The sequence below is a fragment of the Lonchura striata genome, chromosome 26 (assembly GCF_050655825.1).
Source record: "Lonchura striata isolate lonStrDom1 chromosome 26, ASM5065582v1, whole genome shotgun sequence".
In the NCBI taxonomy this organism is placed as follows: Eukaryota; Metazoa; Chordata; class Aves; order Passeriformes; family Estrildidae; genus Lonchura; species Lonchura striata.
This window is the reverse complement of record NC_140728.1, coordinates 4111913-4125264: the sequence shown is the minus strand read 5'-3', so window position 1 is coordinate 4125264 and position 13352 is coordinate 4111913. Positions and strand designations below refer to the sequence as shown.

The window sequence follows — 13352 nt, the reverse complement described above, 5'->3', positions numbered from 1 at the left end:
GCCCTACAAACTGACATCAGGAACCTGGACTGCTGAGTTTTCTTTCCCAGGGAAAATGGAAAAAGGATGTGCCCAGGAGCCCCTTGCCCTGACTGCAAAAAATCCTTATATCGAAGGATGGACTCCACACCGAAGTTGTCCCCACCTCAAACTTGTGCTGCCCTGATAGACCCAAGGGAGCCCTACAAACTGACATCAGGAACCTGGACTGCTGAGTTTTCTTTCTCAGGGAAAATGGAAAAAGGATGTGCCCAGGGGCCCCTGGCCCTGACTGCAAAAAATCCTTATATCGAAGGATGGACCCCACACCGAATTTGTCCCCACCTCAAACTTGTGCTGCCCTGATAGACCCAAGGGAAACCTACAAACTGACATCAGGAACCTGGACTGCTGAGTTTTCTTTCCCAGGGAAAATGGAAAAAGGTTGTGCCCAGGGGCCCCTGGCCCTGGGCTGGAGACTCACTGCAAAAAATCCTTATATCGAAGGATGGACCCCACACCGAAGTTGTCCCCACCTCAAACTTGTGCTGCCCTGATAGACCCAAGGGAGCCCTACAAACTGACATCAGGAACCTGGACTGCTGAGTTTTCTTTCCCAGGGAAAATGGAAAAAGGATGTGCCCAGGGGCCCCTGGCCCTGGGTGGGGCCTCACTGCAAAGAATCCTTATATCGAAGGATGGACCCCACAGCGAAGTGTTCCGCTTCTCTAATTTGTGCTGCCCTGATAGACCCAAGGGAGCCCTACAAACGGACATCAGGAACCTGGACTGCTGAGTTTTCTTTCCCAGGGAAAATGGCCAAAGGTTGTGCCCAGGGGCTCCTAGCCTTGACTGCAAAAAATCCTTATATCGAAGGATGGACCCCACACCGAAGTTGTCCCCACATCAAACTTGTGCTGCCCTGATAGACCCAAGGGAGCCCTACAAACTGACATCAGGAACCTGGACTGCTGAGTTTTCTTTCCCAGGGAAAATGGAAAAAGGATGTGCCCAGGGGCCCCTGGCCCTGACTGCAAAAAATCCTTATATCGAAGGATGGACCCCACACCGAATTTGTCCCCACCTCAAACTTGTGCTGCCCTGATAGACCCAAGGGAGCCCTACAAACTGACATCAGGAACCTGGACTGCTGAGTTTTCTTTCCCAGGGAAAATGGAAAAAGGATGTGCCCAGGGGCCCCTGGCCCTGACTGCAAAGAATCCTTATCTCGAAGGATGGACCCCACACCGAAGTTGTCCCCACCTCAAACTTGTGCTGCCCTGATAGACCCAAGGGAGCCCTACAAACTGACATCAGGAACCTGGACTGCTGAGTTTTCTTTCTCAGGGAAAATGGAAAAAGGATGTGCCCACGGGCCCCTGGCCCTGACTGCAAAAAATCCTTATATCGAAGGATGGACCCCACACCGAAGTTGTCCCGTTCTCAAAATTGTGCTGCCCTGATAGACCCAAGGGAGCCCTACAAACTGACATCAGGAACCTGGACTGCTGAGTTTTCTTTCCCAGGGAAAATGGAAAAAGGATGTGCCCAGGGGCCCCTGGCCCTGGGCTGTGACCTCACTACAAAAAATCCTTATATCGAAGGATGGACCCCACACCGAAGTTGTCTCCACGTCAAACTTGTGCTGCCCTGATAGACCCAAGGGAGCCCTACAAACTGACATCAGGAACCTGGACTGCTGAGTTTTCTTTCCCAGGGATAATGGAAAAAGGATGTGCCCAGGGGCCCCTCCCCTGGGCAGGGACCTCACAGCAAAAAATCCTTATATCGAAGGATGGACCCCACACCGATGTTGTCCCCACCTCAAACTTGTGCTGCCCTGATAGACCCAAGGGAGCCCTACAAACTGATATCAGGAACCTGGACTGCTGAGTTTTTTTTCCCAGGGGAAATGGCTAAAGGTTCTGCCCGGGGGCCCCTGGCCCTGACTGCAAAGAATCCTTATATCGAAGGATGGAGCCCACACCGAAGTTTTCCCCACCTCAAACTTGTGTTGCCCTGATAGACCCAAGGGAGCCCTACAAACTGACATCAGGAACCTGGACTGCTGAGTTTTCTTTCCCAGGGAAAATGGAAGAAGGATGTGCCCAGGGGCCCCTGGCCCTAGGCAGAGACCTCACTGCAAAGAATCCTTATATCGAAGGATGGAGCCCACACCGAAGTTGTCCCCACCTCAAACTTGTGCTGCCCTGATAGACCCAAGGGAGCCCTACAAACTGACATCAGGAACCTGGACTGCTGTGTTTTCTTTCCCAGGGAAAATGGAAAAAGGATGTGCCTGGGGGTCCCTGGCCCTGGGCCCCTGGCCCTGACTGCAAAAAATCCTTATATCGAAGGATGGACCCCACACCGAAGTTGTCCCCACCTCAAACTTGTGCTGCCCTGATAGACCCAAGGGAGCCCTACAAACTGACATCAGGAACCTGGACTGCTGAGTTTTCTTTCCCAGGGAAAATGGAAAAAGGATGTGCCCGGGGGTCCCTGGCCCTGGGCCCCTGGCCCTGACTTCAAAAAATCCTTATATCGAAGGATGTACCCCACACCGAAGTTGTCCCCACCTCAAACTTGTGCTGCCCTGATAGACCCAAGGGAGCCCTACAAACTGACATCAGGAACCTGGACTGCTGAGTTTTCTTTCCCAGGAAAAATGGCCAAAGGATGTGCCTGGGGGCCCCTGGCCCTGACTGCAAGGAATCCTTATATCGAAGGATGGACCCCACACCGAAGTTGTCCCCACCTCAAACTTGTGCTGCCCTGATAGACCCAAAGGAGCCCTACAAACTGACATCAGGAACCTGGACTGCTGAGTTTTCTTCCCAGGGAAAATGGAAAAGGATGTGCCCAGGGGCCTCTGGCCCTGACTGCAAAAAATCCTTATATCGAAGGATGGACCCCACACTGAAGTTGTCCCCACCTCAAACTTGTGCTGCCCTGATAGACCCAAGGGAGCCCTACAAACTGACGTCAGGAACCTGGACTGCTGAGTTTTCTTTCCCAGGGATAATAGAAAAAGGATGTGCCCAGGGGCCCCTCCCCTGGGCAGGGACCTCACAGCAAAAAATCCTTATATCGAAGGATGGACCCCACACCGAAGTTGTCCCCACCTCAAACTTGTGCTGCCCTGATAGACCCAAGGGAGCCCTACAAACTGACATCAGGAACCTGGACTGCTGAGTTTTCTTTCCCAGGGAAAATGGAAAAAGGCTGTGCCCGGGGGCCCCTGTCCCTGACTGCAAAGAATCCTTATATCGAAGGATGGAGCCCACACCGAAGTTGTCCCCACCTCAAACTTGTGCTGCCCTGATAGACCCAAGGGAGCCCTGCAAACTGACATCAGGAACCTGGACTGCTGAGTTTTTTTTCCCAGGGGTAATGGCCAAAGTTTGTGACGGGGGCCCCTGGCCCTGACTGCAAAGAATCCTTATATCGAAGGATGGAGCCCACACCGAAGTTGTCCGCACATCAAACTTGTGCTGCCCTGATAGACCCAAGGGAGCCCTACAAACTGACATCAGGAACCTGGACTGCTGAGTTTTCTTTCCCAGGGAAAATGGAAAAAGGATGTGCCCGGGGGTCCCTGGCCCTGGGCCCCTGGCCCTGACTTCAAAAAATCCTTATATCGAAGGATGGAGCCCACACCGAAGTTGTCCCCACCTCAAACTTGTGCTGCCCTGATAGACCCAAGGGAGCCCTACAAACTGACATCAGGAACCTGGACTGCTGAGTTTTCTTTCCCAGGGAAAATGGAAAAAGGATGTGCCCAGGGGCCTCTGGCCCTATGCAGGGACCTCACTGCAAAAAATATTTATATCGAAGGATGGACCCCACACCGAAGTTGTCCCCACCTCAAACTTGTGCTGCCCTGATAGACCCAAGGGAGTTCTACAAACTGACATCAGGAACCTGGACTGCTGAGTTTTCTTCCCAGGGATAATGGAAAAAGGATGTGCCCAGGGGCCCCTGACCCTGACTGCAAAGAATCCTTATATCGAAGGATGGACCCCACACTGAAGTTGTCCCCACCTCAAACTTGTGCTGCCCTGATAGACCTAAGGGAGCCCTACAAACTGACATCAGGAACCTGGACTGCTGAGTTTTCTTTCCCAGGGAAAATGGAAAAAGGATGTGCCCAGGGGCCCCTGGCCCTGGGCAGAGACCTCACTGTAAAAAATCCTTATATCGAAGGATGGACCCCACACCGAAGTTGTCCCCACCTCAAACTTGTGCTGCCCTGATAGATCCAAGGGAGCCCTACAAACTGACATCAGGAACCTGGACTGCTGAGTTTTCTTTCCCAGGGAAAATGGAAAAAGGCTGTGCCCGGGGGCCCCTGTCCCTGACTGCAAAGAATCCTTATATCGAAGGATGGAGCCCACACCGAAGTTGTCCCCACCTCAAACTTGTGCTGCCCTGATAGACCCAAGGGAGCCCTGCAAACTGACATCAGGAACCTGGACTGCTGAGTTTTTTTTCCCAGGGGTAATGGCCAAAGGTTGTGACGGGGGCCCCTGGCCCGGACTGCAAAGAATCCTTATATCGAAGGATGGAGCCCACACCGAAGTTGTCCCAACCTCAAACTTGTGCTGCCCTGATAGACCCAAGGGAGCCCTACAAACTGACATCAGGAACCTGGACTGCTGAGTTTTTTTTCCCAGGGGAAATGGCTAAAGGTTCTGCCCGGGGGCCCCTGGCCCTGACTGCAAAGAATCCTTATATCGAAGGATGGAGCCCACACCGAAGTTTTCCCCACCTCAAACTTGTGCTGCCCTGATAGACCCAAGGGAGCCCTACAAACTGACATCAGGAACCTGGACTGCTGAGTTTTCTTTCCCAGGGAAAATGGAAAAAGGATGTGCCCAGGGGCTCCTGGCCCTGACTGCAAAAAATATTTATATCGAAGGATGGACCTCACACCGAAGTTGTCCCCACCTCTAATTTGTGCTGCCCTGATAGACCCAAGGGAGCCCTACAAACTGACATCAGGAACCTGGACTGCTCAGTTTTCTTTCCCAGGGAAAATGGAAAAAGGATGTGCCCAGGGGCCCCTGGCCCTGACAGCAAAAAATCCTTATATCGAAGGATGGACCCCACACCGAAGTTGTCCCCACCTCAAACTTGTGCTGCCCTGATACACCCAAGGGAGCCCTACAAACTGACATCAGGAACCTGGACTGCTGAGTTTTCTTTCCCAAGGAAATTGGAAAAAGGATGTGCCCAGAGGCCCCTGGCCCTGACTGCAAAAAATCCTTATATCGAAGGATGGAGCCCACACCGAAGTTGTCCCCACCTCAAACTTGTGCTGCCCTGATAGACCCAAGGGAGCCCTACAAACTGACATCAGGAACCTGGACTGGTGAGTTTTCTTTCCCTGGGAAAATGGCCAAAGGATGTGCCCAGGGGCCCCTGGTCCTGGGCTGGGGTCTCACTACGAAAAATTCTTATATCGAAGGATGGACCCCACACTGAAGTTGTCCCCACCTCAAACTTGTGCTGCCCTAATACACCCAAGGGAGCCCTACAAACTGACATCAGGAACCTGGACTGCTGAGTTTTCTTTCCCAAGGAAATTGGAAAAAGAATGTGCCCAGGGGCCCCTGGCCCTGACTGCAAAAAATCCTTATATCGAAGGATGGAGCCCACACCGAAGTTGTCCCCACCTCAAACTTGTGCTGCCCTGATAGACCCGAGGGAGCCCTACAAACTGACATCAGGAACCTGGACTGGTGAGTTTCCTTTCCCAGGGAAAATGGCCAACGGATGTGCCCAGGGGCCCCTGGCCTGGGGCCTCACTGCAAAGAATCCTTATATCGAAGGATGGAGCCCAGACCAAAGTTGTCCCCACCTCAAACTTGTGCTGCCCTGATAGACCCAATGGAGCCCTACAAACTGACATCAGGAACCTGGACTGCTGAGTTTTCTTTCCCAGGGAAAATGGCCAAAGGGTGTGCCCAGGGGCCCCTGGCCCTGACTGCAAAGAATCCTTATATCGAAGGATGGAGCGCAGACTGAAGGTGTCCCCACCTCAAACTTGTGCTGCCCTGATAGACCCAAGGGAGCCCTACAAACTGACATCAGGAACCTGGACTGCTGAGTTTTCTTTCCCAGGGAAAATGGAAAAAGGATGTGCCCAGGGGCCCCTGGCCCTGGGCTGGGCCCTCACTGCAAAGAACCCTTATATCGAAGGATGGACCCCACACCGAAGTTGTCCCCACCTCAAACTTGTGCTGCCCTGATAGACCCAAGGGAGCCCTACAAACTGACATCAGGAACCTGGACTGCTGAGTTTTCTTTCCCAGGGAAAATGGAAAAAGGATGTGCCCAGGGGTCCCTGGCCCTGACTGCAAAAAATCCTTATATCGAAGGATGGAGCCCAGACCGAAGTTGTCCCCACCTCAAACTTGTGCTGCCCTGATAGACCCAAGGGAGCCCTACAAACTGACATCAGGAACCTGGGCTTCTGAATTTCCTTTCACTATGTAGATATCCCTCATTCAATGGCAGGGCCCTGCGATCCCCTTGGTTTTCAGGTCCCACGTTTCCTTTTGCGTCCTCAATGTCAAAACCTCACTGGATTTCCCTCATCTTGCATCTCCCACCCCCAAGTACTCAGGGATTTTTTTTCATGCCGAATACCTGTTGTAATCTGACAGTACAAAGCTTCGGCTTGATTTTTTCTGTGCTGGATTTCTCCTTGGGAAATCTGCCACCATATAACCCTAACCACAACCACTTTGCTTTGCTCAGAATTCACAACCTTCAGACCAGCATCATGGCACCTTACCCACTGGCCCTCCACTGGCACCTTCCCAAAGCATTCCAGTAATGCTCCACATTTTCAGTGGGCATCCTGTCTCGCCCTCATCCTGACCCTAAAAATACACCAAGGAATTCTAAAATAGCCATTAGGAAGGTATAACAATTCTCTAAAAGATGCCAGAGAAAGCCTTCAAAAATCCCCTAATAGCCCTGCAAAAAAAACCACTCAAGGAAGCCTGCTCTGCCTCCAAACCCCTTCCTGTTGCCCTCTAGCCCACAGATGTCATCCCTACCTTTTTGCAGCGGGTCCTGTTTTCCTCTGAGGGTTCTGGCGTTGTCCTGGTGCGAGGGTCGCTGCCCTGTCCCACTGGGAGGCTTCCGGTGTGGTCTCGCTGTCAGGCTTGCTGTGCTGTGCTGCTGTTGTTAGGGGTGAAAAGGGAAAAGGCTGCTTAGGATGAGGTTAGGGCTGGGTGAGGGGTGCTGCACCTGTACCCTAACTTGCCTCCTAAGCTGTACCCTGTAGTCCTGATCCCCACTGGACTGTCCAGCCCTCAGACCCTCTCCCTTCACCCCTGACCCCTCCCTCAGCCCCCCAGCCCTCAGGCTCTGGCTGTCACCCTCGAACCCCCCTTTGCCCCTCAAGCCCCCTCTCCTCTGCCCCTCAGCCCCCAGCTTCTCTGTGTCACCCTCCAGCTGCCCCTGCCCCCCTCAGCATCTCTCTGTGTCACCCACTGTCCCCTCCCCTGTTCCTCCCTCAGCTCCCAGCCTCTGTCACCCTCAAGCTGTCCCTCAGCCTCTATGCCATGAAAAGACCCTAAAAAACCCACAAAAATGCCCTAAAAAACTCCTCATCTTCAAAATGTCTTAAAACCCCGACAAAAACATGAAAATAGCCTCAGAATGCCCTTAAAATACAATAAAAATACTCTACTTTAAAAAGCCCCTAAAACACCCCTAAAAACCCCCAAAGAACCTTTAAAAAATATCTCTAAATATTCCTAGAAGAGCTCTAAAAATAGCCCCAAAATCCTTAAAACACATTGATGAGACCCTAAAGAAACACCGCAGCGAGGAAGGCTGGAGAACGCGAAGCCGCGCTCCCGGCCGCGGGCGCAGCGCGGCTCCGGCAGGAAAGCGGCTCCTCCGGCAGGCAGAGGCGGCGCCACGCCGGGAGACCCCCGCCCGCTGCCCCCGGCCCGGCGGGGCCGGCACCGGGCCCGGGGGGCCCCAGCGGCGCCCGAGCCCCGCGCCCGAAGCGGACGGAGTGGCGGCACCGGCCGGCACCGGCACGGCGCCCGCGCCGCCTCCCCTGCCCGCCGGCACGGCCAAAGCTCCACTCGGCTCCGCACGGCTCGCACCGGCGCGGCTCCGGCGGGCCCGCGGCAGCCCAGCCGCGCCCAGCTCCCCTTCCGCCCCGGCCAGCCCCAGCACTGCCGGCAGGGCTCCGCGTCGGACCCTTCGCTGCCGGGCCGGGGGCAGAAGAAGCGACCCGAATGCAGCGGCACAGCCCGATCCCCGCCCTGCCAGCGCTGCCACGGCTGCAGCTCCCTTCCTCTGAAGCCCCGACACTGACGCCACGCTCCGGCGCTCACCTCACCCTAACAAGGGAAAAGAAATGTAGGCTTCCCTTCAATTGTGTCCCCTAGAAGAGAAGAAAAGAAGCAGCTTTCCTCAAATGATGGCAAAAGGGAGAATTTTACCTCAATCCAAACCCCTTAAAAGGTGGGACCACAGGACTGCCCCCTCCAATTCAACCCCAGGATGACGAAATTTCAAAGGGAAAGGAGAAAAGTCCCCGCTATAAAGGCACAGCACCGGCTCACCTGCTTGGCTGCTGCTTCTCGGCACAAAGGTTTGTCCCTGGGCTCCTCCTTTGAGCAATGCTCCACGTATCCAAGTGTGTATCCAGGTGATCCCCCGGACCCTGTCCAAAGCGCCCACCATCCTTCCAGGAGACAGCCCCGCGAGCCCCCCACAAACTCCTCTTCTTCAGCAGCTCCATGCAAAACCTGGCTGAGGCAAACCCTCACCCTTAAATAACCTCCCCCGGCAGGACACGCCCCTCCTCCTCATCAACTTAACAGCTCGCACCTGTGGCTGCTCTGAGCCCTCATCAACTTAACAGCTCACACCTGCTGCTGTTGCCACTCTCCAACAGCGTCTCTTGGTCTCTCGTCTCCAGCACACAGCCCACTTCTCACAGACACAGATCCAACAGAAATCTGCTACAGGTGTCGGCTTTTCTTAATCCACCTGGTTACATGATTAAAACACATACATGCATTGATGGTCATTGAGAGAAAGCTTTCCCCTGGAGAAAACAGTCCTTTTGCCAGCACACTTTGATACACCTTCGGAAAAAGCAGAATCTGCACCAACTCCTAAGACCCCTGCCGAGGAACCCAGCCCTGCCTGGGACACCCAAAGCAGCAGACCTTGGAAAAGGAGGGAAAAAGTCAAGCTTGGAGTGGAAAAAGAGGATAGAACTACAGCAGCCTTTAAAAATGCCTGCACAGAGCAATAGTGGGAACCAGACACATTTATTCTTTCCTTGCTTTCTGTGATGACATAAATAGGAAGTAAGAACACGTTAAACAAAAGGCAGAGCTAGGATTTTACAGGTCTTCATTTTGGCAGGCTGCATGACAAACACCTCTTCCAGGACTGCGATGCCTTTTGGGGAATGGCAGAGAACGGAGGCAAAAGGTGCCGGGAGCCCTTTCTGTTCCCTTCAGCCCCTGCAGCCCCTCCGGGGCTTTCAGGGCACTCTCTTGGTTCGTTCCTAGAGAAAAAGGCTAGGGCATGATTTTCAAAACTACTGCCCGTCCCCAGTCAGAGTTTCCTACATTCCTGGGTACAAATGAGTGGATGGAGAGAGTGGATGGATGCTGTCCAGCAGTGTCCCCAGGGGCATCTGGAGTGTTCACACTGCTGAGCTGAGAAAAACTCACCAAACCCAGCCCAGGGGCCTGTGATCCTCCACCCACCCGGGGGAACTCCGGGCGCTGTAAACAGAGGCCACAGCACACACCAGGCTCTGCTGTGCCCGGTGAGGAGTCTCTGTATGAGCCCTGAGCCCTGGCATCGCCTCCCAAACACCACAGAGACCTCTTGTGCCATCAGAGAAAAGCCCTGGAGCAAACGTGTGTCCCCAGCACGATCAACAAGAGATGCAGAATTACCTCCTCAATAAAAACACTGTTTCTGATGGAAATGTTACCTCTGTCGACTGCGAGGATTTTATAGGAATACTGGCTCAAAAATTCAGTGACTTCAGGGATTCCATACCACAGGTTCCTGGGACTGCTTGGGCATCCAGAGCCTATAGTATTGGTTAAACTGGTAGAGCTGAGGATACTTATCAGCTTTGTCACAGAGCTGGAACGTCACGCAGGGAGCAAGGGGTTCTCTCGGAGGGTGCAGGAGGCCAGTGAAAACAGCACCAAGGTCCTCCACGACGTCTGCTCCTAGAAAAGCCAAATAAATAAAACTATTGACATGAGCACGGACACTGGGGCAACCTTCCTTACTTTGGGCCTTGCCAGCAGCCCACAGAGCCTCACGCAGAAAAGAACTGATCGAGATCAAAAAGTGTTCCTAGTGACCTAGACAGGTGCTCCTGGCCGCTGAGGTACCTGAAAAACCCTCCAGACATCATCAGCTCTTGCTTAAGCAAATAATCCACCTTCACCGTGTTGTGCCAAAAACACGCCCGGCCCTTAACAGGGAGAGACCCTGCCAGGCACCGCCTCAGAGAAGAACTGAGCTGTACTGGGGGGACACACCCAGCCAACGTGTACAAGTTAAACAGAATTTTCTCTCAGAACTGGGACTTTCAGCACCCCCCAGGTGCTACTCGACTGCCACATACACACAGAGGGCTTCGTGAGGTGCTCTGGGGTTGGCCAGTCCTGCTCCAAGCCCTGCTGATGCCCCTGTGGTTTTAAGGATGTCCTCAAGGAGGTGGTAGAACCTCACAGTGTTTGCCCCTGGAGCTTAATTTCTGAAGTTTTCCTTGGGAAACGCACCCACTTCCTACTTAGCAATGCAGTCCCCTCTCCCTGCTCTCAGGAAGAGCTGCCCACAGGCACGGGAACCACCTTCCTCTCCTGATCGCCACGCTCTGCCCTTAAAACGCTGTTACTGAGGCCAGCTACTTCCAGACCAAGACTGTCCATGCAGGGACAGTGTCCCTTCTCTTCAGGGTCAGGGAAAAAGGGCAGAAGCACCTACAGAGCTTCAATGCCCCTCCTGAGCACAAAGCACCGTGAATCTGCACCTCCTGCTGCTTGCAGGGAAGATAATAAAATGCCTCAAGGTAAAAAATGATAAATGGTAAAAAATTATTACAAGAGGGTAGAAGTGATGCTGCTTTCACTCCACTGCTAGAAATGACACATAAAACATAAAAAAAAACCCTGTACCTGTTCCATTTTCAGACTGAAACAACAGCATATTCCTGGCTGCTCATGCAGCAGGGACAACAGCACTGAAGGGAAATGTTTGGATAATCATGTCTTCATTTAAAGAGAATCCAATTCCTTCATCTAAGCCATCACTGCCCTCCATCAGAACATCCAGCACATCCACGACATCTAATAAGCGAAGGAAAAAATGTAAGCAGAGGATCCAGACTGACTGGGAAAACAACAGAGGTAGAATGCAACATTCCAGGAACACAAGGTAGCTTTTTAGTCACAAAAAAAAAGAAAAAAAAAAAAAACCACCCGAAAAAAACTAAAAAAAAAAAAAAAACACCAAAAAACAAAAAACCCCAAAAAACCCCAAAGGCACATTTGCCAGGCAATACAAAGTTAGGGGCAGCACAAAAATCACAGCTGTACTTCACTCTGCCTTTCAAAGCTGCTGTCCAGCACAGGTTGCCCACAGAAGCTGTGGCTGCCCCCGGATCCCTGGAAGTGTCCAAGGCCAGGCTGGACAGGGCTTGGAGCACCCTGGGACGGTGGAAGGTGTCCCTGCCCATGGCAGGGGTGGAACGGGACGAGCTTTAAATAAAGGTGCCTTCCCATCCAAACCCTTCTGGGATTCCACGATTCTGTGAGCAGCCCCAGGCAGAAGGGCTAAATTTCCATTGTGGTTCGGAAATGCTGCTGCAAGAGCACAAACAGATTTCAAATACTGTTCAAGTGGCACAACCACATCAAAAATTACGTCTGGGGGTAAAGTGGCAACTCTGCAATTCCAGCCTCTGATACCAAGGACACATGGAGGGCTGAATCCGGGGGGAGTTCGGGGTCCGAGTTGGGGTCGTCTTCATGAGCCACCAGCCTGGGGACCCAAAAATCGGGGGGAACCCCGAATTGGGGGGGGACCCAAAATTGGGGGGGTCCTGGGGGGCTCTGGAAGGTCTTTGCAGCATCCCAGGAGGAATTTTGGGAGTCCCAAGGGGGGGTTTGGGGAGTCATGAAGGGAATTTAGGGGGTCTCAGAGAGTTTTTGGGGGGTCCCAGGAGGAATTTTGGGGACCCTGATGGGAATTTTGGGGATCCCAGGGGGTGTTTTGAGGTCCTGGAGAGGTTTTTGGGGGGGTCTCAGGGAGTTTTTGGGGTCCCAGGAGGAATTTCAGGGGTCCTAAAGAGAAATTTGGAGGTCCCAGAAGGTGTTTTGGGGTGACAAATACAATTTTGGGGGTCCAGGGGGTGTTTTGGGGTCCCGAAGGGAATTTTGGGGGTCCCAGTGGGGTTTTGGGGGTCCTGAAGGGAATTTTGGGCGTCCCAGGGGGGGTTTTGGAGTCCTGGGGAGAATTTTGGGTATCTCAAAAGGTTTTTGGGAGGAATTTTGGGGTCCCAAAGAGAATTTTGTGGGTCCTGGGGAGGGTTTGGGTCCTGAAGTAGAATTTTGGGGGTCCCAGGGGGTTTTGGGGGGTACCTGGAGGAATTTCAGGGACCCTGATAGGAATTTTGGGGGTCCCAGCGGGGGTTTTGGAGTCCCAAAGGGAATTTTGGCCAACCCAGGGGGAGTTTTGGAGTCCTGGGGAGAATTTTGAGGGTCTCAGGGGGTTTTTGGGTGGAATTTTGGGGGTCCCGAGTGGAATTTTGTGGGTCCTGGGGAGGGTTTGGGGTTCTGAAGGGAATTTTGGGGGTTTCTGGGAGTTTTTGGGGGGTTCCAGTAGGAATTTTGAGGTCCTGAAGGGAAATTTGGGGGTCCCAGGGGGTTTTTGGGGTCCCAAAGGGAATTTTGGAAGTCCCAGGGGGGATTTTGGGGTCCTGGAGAGGTTTTTGGGTGTCCCAGGGGGCCTTGTGATGTCCTGGAGAGAATTTTGGGGGTCTCAGGGGGTCTTTGGGAGGAATTTTGGGGGTCCCAAGTAGAATTTTGTGGGTCCTGGGGAGGGTTTGGGGTCCTCAAGTGGATTTTGGGGGTCTCAGGGGGTTTTGGGGGGTCCCAGGAGGAATTTAGGGGTCCTGAAGGGACTTTTGGGGTCTCAAGGAGTTTTGGGGGGTTTCAGGAGGAATTTTGAGGACCCTGATGGGAATTTTGGAGGTCCCAGGCGGGTTTTTGGGGTCCCAAATGGAAGTTTGGGCGTTCCGGGAGGGGTTTTGGGGTCCCAAAGGGAATTTTGATGGTCTCAGGGGGGTT

General features: G+C 53.2%; 1 long non-coding RNA gene across 2 annotated transcripts in view; it reads right to left on the bottom strand.

Annotated features, from left to right (window-relative positions):
* The window catches only part of LOC146765256 (uncharacterized), a 237755-nt gene extending 224632 nt beyond the window's left edge, over positions 1-13123 (bottom strand). The window contains exons 1-2 of one of the 2 annotated variants that reach the window (XR_014950156.1): positions 11181-13123; positions 8848-10223 (exon numbers count right to left, since the gene is read on the bottom strand). This is a non-coding gene — a long non-coding RNA (uncharacterized LOC146765256). The remainder of the gene's footprint in view (positions 1-8847; positions 10224-11180) is intronic. The other variant, XR_014950157.1, reaches the window with a different exon arrangement.
* Positions 13124-13352: the final 229 nt, after the last annotated feature.